This window comes from Prionailurus bengalensis, chromosome E4 (genome assembly GCF_016509475.1).
Source record: "Prionailurus bengalensis isolate Pbe53 chromosome E4, Fcat_Pben_1.1_paternal_pri, whole genome shotgun sequence".
NCBI lineage: Eukaryota > Metazoa > Chordata > Mammalia > Carnivora > Felidae > Prionailurus > Prionailurus bengalensis.
The window spans coordinates 20,597,305-20,610,615 of NC_057360.1; the positions used below are offsets into that span (position 1 = coordinate 20,597,305).

At 38.3% G+C, this 13,311-nt stretch overlaps 1 protein-coding gene across 4 annotated transcripts in view; it reads right to left on the bottom strand.

The window, feature by feature from the left end:
- ABL2 (ABL proto-oncogene 2, non-receptor tyrosine kinase) overlaps positions 1 to 13,311 on the bottom strand; it is a 113,130-nt gene that overhangs the window by 74,165 nt on the left and 25,654 nt on the right. The gene's annotated exons all lie outside the window — the stretch shown is intronic.

Sequence of the window (13,311 nt, forward strand, 5' to 3'; positions counted from 1 at the left end):
TATAGATGCTGGAGAGGAGGTGGAGAAACTGGAAACCTCTTGCACGGTTGGTGGGAATGCAAACTGGTGCAGCCTCTCTGGAAAACAGTGTGGAGGTTCCTCCAAAAATTAAAAATAGACCTACCCTATAACCCAGCAATAGCACTGCTAGGAATTTACCCAAGGGATACGGGAGTACTGATGCATAGGGGCACTTGTACCCCAATGCTTATAGCAGCACTCTCAACAATAGCCAAAGTATGGAAAGAGCCTAAATGTCCATCAACTGATGAATGGATAAAGAAATTGTGGTTTAAATACACAATGGAGTACTACATGGCAATGAGAAAGAATGAAATCTGGCCCTTTGTAGCAACATGGGTGGAACTGGAGAATGTGATGCTAAGTGAAATAAGCCATACAGAGAAGGACAGATTCCATATGTTTTCACTCCTATGTGGATCCTGAAAAACTTAACAGAAGACCATGGGGGAGGGGAAGAAAAAAAAATGGTTAGAGAGGGAGGGAGCCAAAACATAAGAGACTCCTAAAAACTGAGAACAAACTGAGGGTTTATGGGGGGTAGGAGGGAGGGGTGGGTGGGTGATGAGTATTGAGGAGGGCACCTGTTGGGATGAGCACTGGGTATTGTATGGAAACCAATTTGACAATAAATTTCATAAAAAAACAAAAAAAAACAAAAAAAAAAAACCACACACACACACAAACTCTGTGGACCTGAATTTGAACTAAAATAATCAACAGGAACGAATAAACATATTATTTTACCTTAAAAAAAAAAAAGAAAAGTTCAGATAACAGGTCGACTTTCACTTAGATACAGATAATCACAAGGCTGTTACCTTCTCAATATAAGGAGAAAGCATCTTTATATGAATGTGTAAAGCACTCACTCAAGTTGATTAATCACAAAACAGGAATTCAACAACAAAAAAACTGCTGTCTTTGTAATATATAATTTAAATAATCAAAAAACTACAACAAAAAACAAACCTAAGGCAAAAACACTGTGGAAGAGTACTGAACTGGAAGTCAGAAGACCTAAGTTCTAATCTTTCCTCCACCATAACTGGATAGGAGAATTTACTACTGTGCTCCCACTTCTCCAACCTGTAAAATTAAGGGGCCAGGGAAGAGATGACTCTAAAGTTATTTTCAGCTCAAAAGTCTTATGATTCCATGAATCATAACTAAAGCATATCATATTTTGTTTTCATATTTTAGGAACCCTAGACAAGCAGATCAAATTAATAGAAATTAAGAGTAAATTATTGATGCCCTTCTAGTATACAACTACACAATGTGTAAAATTGCTTTAGAACTAATTTTCAGAGTTCTTTTCGAGTACGTTAGTCATTTTAATGCACTCCCTAAACTTGACTGGATCCAGCAATTCCTTATTTAAAAGTTTTCCTAAACTCTCGGTGTGCTAGGCTTTCCTTTTATCTTTCATTTTCTATTCCTCTTCTCCTTCCAACACTATTTATATTTTAGTATGCTTTCACAGTGATCATTTTGCCTATTTCCTACACCTTTACTACGTCTGGTTTTTATGCCTTCCCTATCCATGATTTCATTTTTGATTCGAAGTGCCTCTAATCCAAAAAAAAAAAAAAAAAAAAATGTGCCTCTATTCACCTAATTAGATATTAAGAGTTCTGAGGTCCTCAAATTTCAGATTTATTTCCTATGATGCAACTCATTTCCACACTATCAGAGACACAGGACATTTGCTAGCAAATTCACACATATTATTCAGTCATTCAAAACTTAAATTTTACATGTTGACATTTTTTATATTCCATGTGTTTTCACCACTAGCAACCTGCTTGCTTAAAGTCTAAGAATTTTGACTTTTAAATACTTTTTAGAATATTGATACATGCTGGAGAAACCAAACCAGTTTCAAATTCAAAATGTCACCTAGTAAAAGTGGAGAGGAAAAAATAGCACCCAATATTTAATTTGTCAAAACTCTGCCACTCAGTCTTTTTTGGTAGGCCTAAGAAAAAAATTCATTGCATACTATAACTATAAAAGGTATTGAAGTTTCTTTTGGGATCTTACCACATTTCTTTAAGATGCAAGTGATACTTAGGGGATCTATACAAACAAATTTAAATGATTACAGAATTTAACTCTAAGTCCTCAAGTTACCATTTTTTTCTTTTCTTTTTTTTAGTTTATTTATTTTGAGAGAGCAAGGGTGCACTCAGGGGAGGGACAGATGGGGGAGGGAGGGGAGGAGGGAGAGAGGGGGAGAGAGAGAATAAATATTAATCTCAAGCAGGCTTCTGTGCTGTCAGCACAGAGCCTGATGCAGGGCTTGAACCCACAAACCATGAGATCATGACCTGAACCCAAGTCAAGAGTGGGACAATTAACCAAATGAGCCACCCAAGTGTCCCCCTAAAGTTATCTTTTAAAAATATAAATACTTGAAGTGACTGGCTAAGTAGGAAGAACATGTGACTCAATATCGGGGTCATGAGTTTGAGCCCCAGGTTGGGTATAGAGATTAATTAAAAAAATAAAATCTTAAAAAATTGTAAATGTAAGTACTCATTATCAATTCACTTTTTTACTCCTTTCTTCAGTGGTAGAAGTCAAATCCCAGAGAGAAATGATTCTTAACTAGATTTGATAAAAACTCACTGTATCTAGTACAGTGCTACATAGTCTATGGCTATTTTAGACTCATAACTTGTCTCTCTGCTTTCATCCTTGTCCCCAAGAGTTTATTCTCCACAAAGTCAGACTGAACCTTTTAAATATAACCCCCACAGTCCAAGATTCCCATCCTGCTCAGAATAAAGTCCTAATTCCTTATGATGGTATGCAAGCCTTCCATAAACTGGCCCTCAGCAGTCTCCCTCATCCCCCATGCTACTTTTACCTTCTTTTACCTTCTATATATTATCTCCCAACATTCTCCCACCAGGTCAGTCCTCTCTAGCCAGTCTAACCTCTGCCACTCCAGAAGGATACTTCTGCCTTGAAAATATTCTCCGAAACTTTGTCCTTGATGATCCTGTTCCTAGAATGCTGCTCTGAAAGCCCTAAGTCTCATTTCTTCAGATCATTCAATTCTCTGCTGAAATGTTACCCTACCAGAGGATTTCTCTGACCATTCTATCTAAAACAGCACCTCCCCTATTGGTCTGTCCTAGAAGTCATCACCATTTACAACTACATGGATGGAACTAGAGGATATTATGCTAAGTGAAATTAGAGAAAAACAAATACCATATGATTTCACTCATATGAGGAATTTAAGATACAAAGCAGATGAACATAAGGGAAAGGAAGCAAAAATAATATAAAACCAGGGTGGGAGACAAAACATAAGAGACTCTTAAACACAGAGAGCAGAGGGTTGTTGGAGGCGTTGTAGGAGGGGGGATGGGCTAAATGGGTGAGGGGCATTAAAGAAGACAGTTGTTGGGATGAGGATTGGGTATATAGGGGATCAATCACTGGAATCTACTCCTGAAATCGTTGTTGCCCTATATGCTAACTTGGGTGTAAATTTAAAAATAAACTTATTGGGGCGCCTGGGTGGCGCAGTCGGTTAAGCGTCCGACTTCAGCCAGGTCACGATCTCACGGTCCGTGAGTTCGAGCCCCGCGTCAGGCTCTGGGCTGATGGCTCGGAGCCTGGAGCCTGTTTCCGATTCTGTGTCTCCCTCTCTCTCTGCCCCTCCCCCGTTCATGCTCTGTCTCTCTCTGTCCCAAAAATAAATAAACGTTAAAAATAAACTTATTAATTAAAAAAATAAGTCCTCCCCACATGATGTAGTAAATAAATAAACACTGAGTGCCTGTCTCCACCCACTACAATGTAATCTCCACGAAGGCAGGGAGTTTCATTTGTTCACTAGCACATTCCCAGTGCCAACAAAGTGTCTGGTTGGTGCTCATTAACTGCTAAGTAAATGAAAATTCGAAATGCACGACTCTAGAAGCCATGCTGTCAACCTTAATTATTCATAAATACTAAAGAAATCCTTTAAATAATATATGTTAAAAGTGTCATTTAAACCGGGAATATCGTTTGACTCTAAGGAGGAGAAGTGGGTGGCTGAAGGGAGAGAGGTGTAGGGCAATTTAATACATACCTCTTTTAAATCTTGAGCTATATTAATGCGTTAACACTATATTAATGTGCTAATAACTTCATTAACTGTATTAACGTGCTAACTTAAATCCTGAACTGTGCTAATGTGCTTTTTCTTAATTTTAATGAAATTTTAAAATTTAATAGTAATATCACTGCTGGATTTACAAAAATGTTCCAGTCCAATCCTGCATTTTCAAGATATAGAACACTAGTAGCAAAAATATGATATTCTTTATGTTGTTCTGGGATGTTTTAATAAGATTCTTCAGGAATTTCTCAGGGCAGAAGAAGTTATATGTTCCTTCTTTAATGTTCCCATAGTCTTCTATTAAATAGCAATCACCTTGTCACTAGGAAGTTGTTAACTACATTCACTAGTTAGTTCATTCACATAAGATAAAAGAGCCAAACAGTAAGTATGATAATGCCTTTAATTAATTACAGAGTTGTGTGCCAAGCACAAGGTTATCAGAAACTTTGTTACTAACAAATATTCCAGGAGAGGCTCCAGTACATCCAGAACTTAAGGTCCCAGCTCTGGTAATGGGAATGGGTGGGAAGAGCACTGGAAAAGGAAAAGTGGAAGTAGCTTTTCAGTCACTTTCCATTATCCCTTATCATCACAGCCAATCCCCTATTTAGCCAGGAAGTCACTCCCAGTTCTCTGGAAAACAGTGCTCCTCTCAACAGGGCATGAAGGACACATGAAGAAGGTCACTTTCAAAAGTGGAAACCCAGGGGCGCCTGGCTAGCTCAGTCCATATAGCATGTGACTCCTATAGATGTCAGGGTCATGAGTTCATGCCCTACGTTGGACATAGAGCTTACTTAAAAAAAGCAGGGAGGGGGGAGCCAGCATGATAATAATGAACTCCTTCATGAACCAATACTAGACTTAAAGCCCTTCCTATTTTATACTTGTATTGTACCACAAAGGATGAGAATTATAAAACCAACTTGAAAAACTAAGCACTGATTTCTGCCAGCTGTAAGGTAACAGACTACTGTACTTCTTAATTTTCAAGTTCAGATAATGCTGCATACTTTTCCAACTCCTATATATTAAAAATATGAGACAAGCTGAATCTGCTGTATGAAATCATTTTTTTTTAATTTTTTTTTTCAACGTTCATTTATTTTGGGGACAGAGAGAGACAGAGCATGAACGGGGGAGGGGCAGAGAGAGAGGGAGACACAGAATCGGAAACAGGCTCCAGGCTCTGAGCCATCAGCCCAGAGCCTGACGCGGGGCTCGAACTCACGGACCGCGAGATCGTGACCTGGCTGAAGTCGGACGCTTAACCGACTGTGCCACCCAGGCGCCCCTGTATGAAATCATTTTAACCATATACATATATTCCCCCATCATTTAAATAATCTCTACTAGTATTAAGATTAAAAAAAAAAACCACAGGGGTGCCTGGCTGGCTCAGTCAGTAGAGCATGCAACTCTTGATCTCAGGGTCATGAGTTCGAGCCCCACACTGGGCATGGAGCCAGTGAACGAACACACGAACACACACACACGAACACACACACACACACGTACACACACACACACACACACACACACATGACTTCTCCCCTGAAATTACAATTAATTACTCCCTAAACTGAAATTAGAAAAAAAAAAAATTGACAGTCAATTGGAATCCATCATATAAAAATTAAGCTCAACTATACTTTAAGTAAGTAAATAAAATTCAGTTTGGACCTACACAAAAGCACCATAAATGGTCTTCTTTCTTTAAAAGAAAAAAATAATTTATCGCAAACAAAAAAGGTATAAAAACAAAACAGCAACTGTGATAACTCTATGGACCAGAAATTCTGCCTTTCCTCTATAGTCAAAATATAATAAAACACAAACCAGTCATCGTTCATTTATTGATTTAGTCATTGTATTGTATACAGAAGGGAACTTAACCAGACTCAGTAGTCATAGAACTAGTTATGAAAAATGGCTGAGAGGACTATTCTGGCTCTCACTACACCACAGGTATGTACAGCTAGCAGCCTAGTCATGCCAGTCCATCAATCCAGATGCACAACCAAAAAGCTAATTATCACAACACACTCTCTACTCTTTCCCCATTTTGCTAGGGAGACCGAGATAAAACAAAAAAATGTATTATTAGAATGTCAAATGGAATCTTTCCACCCAACACGGTAATCTCTATAATATCCTGTAAAGTTATCACCTAAGCGCTAATTAAAACAAATTCTGAGTTAACTCTTATGCCACGTTTATTTTCAATGGACAATAAAATACTTATTCTTATCCCAGACTGCCTGACTTTCCTTTTTCCAAATTATGTTGTCGCAATGGTACAGGATTTCAGCCATTTGTTGTATGTATAAATAGCAGAAATCAGGTGAATTGAGGAGTTAAATCTGATAAGCCAATCTGTAAGTACCTATGTGCACAGAGATATTAAATATATGCTATGCAGAAAATTCGTACATTCATATAGTAGACAAAAACTTTTTAATGAGGAATTTATCTAGAATAAAGAATACATTTTTGGTCAACCGAAGTATTTTCTGAAACATTAAGTCTGATAACCTTTTCCTAATACAAAAGACTAAATTTTTTCCTAAGACTAAATTTCTTGAAACTTGGCTATTTTAAAAATAGAACTCGGGATGCCTGGGTGGCTCAGTTGGTTGAATGTCTGACTTTGGCTCAGGTCATGATCTCACGGTGAGTTCGAGCCCCGCGTTGGGCTCTGTGCTGACAGCTCGGAGCCTGGAGCTACTTCACATTCTGTGTCTTCCTCTCTGCCCCTCCCCTGCTCGCAGTGTGTCTCTCTCTCAAAAATAAATAAATATTAAAAAAAAATTTAAAAACAGAAGTCAATTTTTTAATATATTTTTCTTTAAAGCATTATTTAATGGCACTTTGTCTACTTAAATTACCAGGAAGAAATCAAGATAATATTAAACTCTTGACTACCTTTAGTAGCAGCATGAATGATCCTGTTATGTGTACCTAAGATCATGGTTCATATTTCTAAGTTAAAGGTCTAAAAGAACACACATGATACAATGGAGAAAATTTTAACAAACTCAAACCATATATCAGCCTCTCTGACTTTCCAAGGAAAAACACAACTGAGAAAATAAATGGGAATCCTTACTTTCCCATACTAAGAAACAAAAATAACCAGTTTTTCTAACACGCTCACATAAATAAGCTTAAGGCATTACCGTCAGAAAAACTGGCCAAAAAAAATCACACTGTGAATTTCCACACTTTAAAAATGCAGCAAATCCCATGACCTCCTTTATTTGTGGAGTCTAAAATAGTCAAACTCAGAGAGAGTGTAGAATGATGGTTGTGCTGGGGAGGGAGAGGAAATGAAGAGATGCTGGTCAAACAGTACAAAGTTTCACTCAGGCAAGATGAATTCTGGAGATCTAATGAACAGCATGGTGACTACAGTTAATAATAGTGTTGTGTACCTGAAATCTGCTGAGAGTAGATCTTAAGAGTTTTTCCCCATACCAAAAAAAGAAAATGTTGATTAGCCTGATTGTATTCACTTCACAACATATACATATATCAAAACATTATGTTGCATATGTATATCAAAACATCAGGTATCTGTCAGCATACATCAAAATATAAACATACAACCTGATGTTCTAATCAACTGTATACAATTCCAATTTGTCAACTATACCTTTAAAAAGCTGAAAAAAATGCTGCAAGTTCTTCCACACGTGACTATTATTGTCAAATTAATAGATCAAACCAGACCTAAAAGTCTTTTTTTCATGTAAGCAAGTGGGAGTAATAATTTTATTTAAGTGGGAGATAATTTTAAAACTACATATAGTGGCAAGTGGATTTTCTAAGTACTGGAGTATCCCCTAGTGGACTGGTAAGGAACAGGTTTTTGTGCTTATTATGTTGAACTTTGTTAAGTCTCGGATCTTAACAGATTCACTAACAATACTAACCCAAAAAGTATGTATTTTCCAATCTTCTTTAATAATATCCTGATGATATAATTTAAAATAAGGGAAGTCATTATGGAAATTACTCAAACTACCTCACTGATCTAAATGTCAACAATGAAATTATGAATATTAAGTAGAGTGCTTCCTAAAGAGCCAGGAGCTGCCAAAAATGAATTTGAGAAACTATGAAAAGGGCCTGAAAATTATTCTTTTACATATCATGTAATTTCTTTTCTTTTCTTTTTTTGTTTATTTTGAAAGAAAGCACATGCACACACAAGCAGAAGAGAGGCAGACGGAGAGGGAGGGAGAATCCCAAGCAGGTCCCACAATGTCAGCACAGCCCGAACCCACGAACTGTGCGATCATGACCTGAGCCGAAACCAGGAGTTGAACACTTAACTGAGCCACCCAGGTGCCCCAAAAATACCATATAATTTCTGACAACATGTGGAATATGAAGAATGACTAAAAAACAATTTTTAAGGCATCAACACCCTATACACAAATGAAAACAAAATGATGGCTATTTCATATTTTGCAATCAAGCAAAATCTACTGAAGAATACAAAGTATACAAAATCTTCTCAATCATACTTGAACACATTGAAAACAATGCTACCCTGTTTCTTCCAACCACACCATCTGAACAGAACACCTTCTGTTCCCCCTATCTAAAACACTCTTTGCACTCCTATCCACTGACCCATTTAATTTCTCCCCATCCTTCAAATCTCAACTAAATCAACACTAACTTCCCCAACTAGGTACAATTCTACTATTCTGCTTCTAATGGCATTATGTACCTCAATTTTTACTGATTTATTTAAGAAATGTTGGGGCGCCTGGGTGGCGCAGTCGGTTAGGCGTCCGACTTCAGCCAGGTCACGATCTCGCGGTCCGGGAGTTCGAGCCCCGCGTCGGGCTCTGAGCTGATGGCTCAGAGCCTGGAGCCTGTTTCCGATTCTGTGTCTCCCTCTCTCTCTGCCCCTCCCCCGTTCATGCTCTGTCTCTCTCTGTCCCAAAAATAAATAAACGTTGAAAAAAAAAATTAAAAAAAAAAAAAAAAAAGAAAAAAAGAAATGTCTGCTCATTTTATTACCGGGTTATTTACAGAGTTCTATGATCTTACCGGGTTGTTGTGACAAATAAGTGATACCTGTATAAACCACCTTTTAATAATACCAGCCACCATGTAAATGCTATTAGTGGCCCCATTAAACTGGTCCAAGATAGTGCTTCTGCCATCTAAGATTATTCTTCAGTTTTGTTTCATTGTTAAAAATCCCTTTATTATCAGCATTAACACAGTACTAGAGTAGTTCTACTTTATTGTCAAATTCTTTGATATCCCTCCCTTCAAGCGGTAGAGCTTAATTCCCTACCCTGTGAGTAGAATTAGCGACTTGCTTCTCACAAAAAGAATAAGGTGGAAGAAAACTTGTGTGACTTAGGGATTAGGTCCTAAAAGGTACTGTGGCATTCTGTTCACTCTCTCTCTAGAATTATTTGCTCTGGGGGAAGCCAGCTGCCATATTGTGAGGGTACTCAAACAGTGCTATCAGAGGGATCCATGTGACAAGGAACTGAGACCTCCCACTGGCAACCATCCTGAAAACAGATCTTCCATCCCCAGACAAGCCTTCAGATGACTGCAGCTCCAGTTGGCAGGTTCAGTGGAACCTCCCAAGCCACCCTGAGCCACAATCACTGAGATAAGAAACTTCCGGATTTCATTTTTTTTTCATGTTTATTTATTTTTGAGAGAGAGAGAGAGAGCACGTGCGCACAAACATGGAGGAGGGGCAGAGAGAGAAAGAGCGAGAGAATCTCAAGCAGACTCCGTACTGCCAGTGCAGAGCCCGAGATGGAGCTCAAACTCATGGACCATGAGATCATGACCTAGCTGAAATCAGTCAAAGGCTTAACTGACTGACCCACCCAGGCACCCTGAAACTTCCAGATTTCTTACACTGAGAAATCATGTGAGATTATGAATACCGGTTATTTTAAGCTGTTAAACTTCAGGGTAACTAGTTACTCACCAATAAATATATTGTATTTAATATGTTTAAAGAAAAAAGAGAGGGGCACCTGGGTGGCTCAGTGGGTTAGCACCTGACTCTTGATTTTGGCTCAGGTCGTGGTCTTACAGTCTGTGGCATCAAGCCCCTCTCACAGTACAGAGCCTGTCTGGGATTCCCTCTCTCTGCCCCTCCCCGTCATGCTCATTCTCATTCTCTCTCAAAATAAACTCTAAAAAAAAAGAAAAAAAAGGGAATGATAGTAAATGAAACAGATACTACTAAAAAAGACCACCAACAACAAAATAAATCCAATTCAAAAATGGGCAAGGGATTTGAATAGACATTTCTCCAAACTGGATGTACAAATGGCCAACAAGCATAAGAGATGCTCAATATCACTAGTCATCAGGGAAATGGAAATCAATCCCACAATCAGATACCACCTCCCACCCACCAAGCTACCATCAAAAAAACAAAAAATAAGTGTTAATGAGGATGTGGTAAAATTGGAATCCTTGTGCACTAATGGTAGGAATGTAAAATGGTGCAGCCACTATAGAAAAAAGTATGGCAGTTCCTCAAAAGATTTAAAAGAGAATTGCCATATGACCCAATAATTCCACTTCTGGATATATACCCCAAAGAAATTAAAGCAGGGCTCAAAGAGATATCTGTGTAACGTAAGTTCATAGCAACATTATTCACAATAGTCAAAATGTGGAAGTAACCCAAACGGTCCATTGACAGATGAGTAAATAAAATGTGGTACACACATACAATGAAATATCATTCAGCCTTAAAAAGGAAGGAGGGGCGCCTGGGTGGCGCAGTCGGTTAAGCGTCCGACTTCAGCCGGGTCACGATCTCGCGGTCCGTGAGTTCGAGCCCCGCGTCAGGTTCTGGGCTGATGGCTCGGAGCCTGGAGCCTGTTTCTGATTCTGTGTCTCCCTCTCTCTCTGCCCCTCCCCCATTCATGCTCTGTCTCTCTCTGTCCCAAAAAATAAGTAAAAAACGTTGGAAAAAAAATTTAAAAAAAAAAAAGGAAGGAAATTCTGTCATAAGCTACAACATAGATGAACCTTGAGGTCATCATGTTAAATGGAATAAGCCAATCATAAATAGACAAATACTCTAGAATTCCACTTATATGAGGTACTTAGTGTCGTCAAATTCGTAGAGACAGAAAGTAGAATGATGGTTGCCAGGGGAAGGGGAAATGGGGAACTAGTTTGTTTAATAGGTACAGGGTTTCAGTTTTACAAGACAAAAAGTTCTGGGGATGGATGGTGGTGATGGATATACAATGTGAATACACTAATGCCACTCAAGTATATATTTTTATTTATTTTTAATGTTTATTTTTGAGAGAGAGAGAGAGAGAGAGAGAGAGAAAGAGCATAGAAGCGGGGTAGGGGTAGAGAGAAAGAGAAACACACAGAATCCAAAGCAGGCTCCATTCTCCAAGCTGTCATCACAGAGCCTGATGCAGGGCTCAAACTCACAAACCAAGAGATCATGACCTGAGCCAAAGTCAGACACTTAACTGAGTCACCCGGGCACCCTCAACTGTCTATTTTTAAATGGTTAAAATGTTAAATTTTATATTCTGTGTATTTCACAATTTTTTTAAAAAAGACCAGACATTTTAAAGAGAATCAAATGGAACATGCAGAAATGAAAAATATAGCAACTGAAATTAGAAGTTAAATTGATAGATTAAACAGCAGATTAGACCAGCTAAAGACCACACTAAAGAAACACACAAAATGTAGCACAGTCATACAGCAAATGAAAACACGGGACAGCAGTTAAGCAACATGAGGACAGAACAAAAGGTCCAACATATGTCTAAACAATGTTCAAGAAAAGAGCAGAGAAAATGGGAAAGAGGCAATATTTGAAGATGTAATTGTTGAGACTTTTCCAGAACTGAAGTTTCAGGAAGCACAAATAATCACTACTGGCTAAACAGGAAGAAATCTACACCTAGATACTTTGTAGTGAAAATGCAGAGTACTAAAGACAAAAAGATTGGTAAAACCAGTACATAGAAATGACAGACCGTGTGCAAGAAGGATAATTACACTGACAACTAAGTTCTCAATAGCAATAATGAAACCCAGAGGATAATAAAATAATGTACTGAAAAGGCTGACCACTAAATCAGATAGACCTCACAGCTGTGCAATTGAGCCTACTATGACTCTAAGGGCCCCTATGCGCTCACGAAAAGAGAATAAACTCTCCTCATGTTATAATGAACTACACCTCTTCTCAACTGCAATGGGGTTACGTCCCAATAAACCCACTGTTAAGTAGAAATATTGTAAAATGAAAATGCACTTAATACACTTAACCTACTGAACATCATAGCCTAGCCTAGCCTACCTTAAAGGTGCTCAGAACACTTACTTTACTTTAGCTACAGTTAGAAAAAATCATCAAACACAAATCCTATTTTATAATAAAGTACTGAATAACTCATGTAATTCATTGAATAACATACTGAAAGTGAAAAACAGACTGGTTGTATGGGTACAGATGGCTGTGTATCAACTGCTTACCCTTGTGCCATATCGCTGATAGAACCCTGTGGCTCACTGCCACTGCCCAGCATCACAAAAGTATCATATTGCGTATCGAATTCAAAATTCACACTATGGTTTCTATTGAATGGTATCGCTTTTGCACCATGGTGAAGTTGAAAAATTCTAAGTCAAACCATCATAAGTCAGAGACCATCTGTAATTCTTCACCTGATGTGCATATCGAAATCCCAAGGGAGGATGTTTTTTTCTTCAGAATATACCTATTTGGTTCAGTAGCAACATTTTTTTTTTTTTAATGTTCTAGAGATGATTTTGATGCACACTCTGGTTAAGGAGAGAAGGAGAGGTGGAGGGAGAAAAGGAGAGGAAGGAAATATGATAAAACAAATGAGGCAAAATATTACCAATGGGGGAATCTGGGCAAAGAGCAAATGAGATTCTTTTTTTTTTTTTTTTTTAATTTTTTTTTTTTTAACGTTTATTTATTTTGGGGACAGAGAGAGACAGAGCATGAACAGGGGAGGGGCAGAGAGAGAGGGAGACACAGAATTGGAAGCAGGGTCCAGGCTCTGAGCCATCAGCCCAGAGCCTGACGCGGGGCTCGAACTCACGGACCGCGAGATCGTGACCTGAGCTGAAGTCGGATGCTT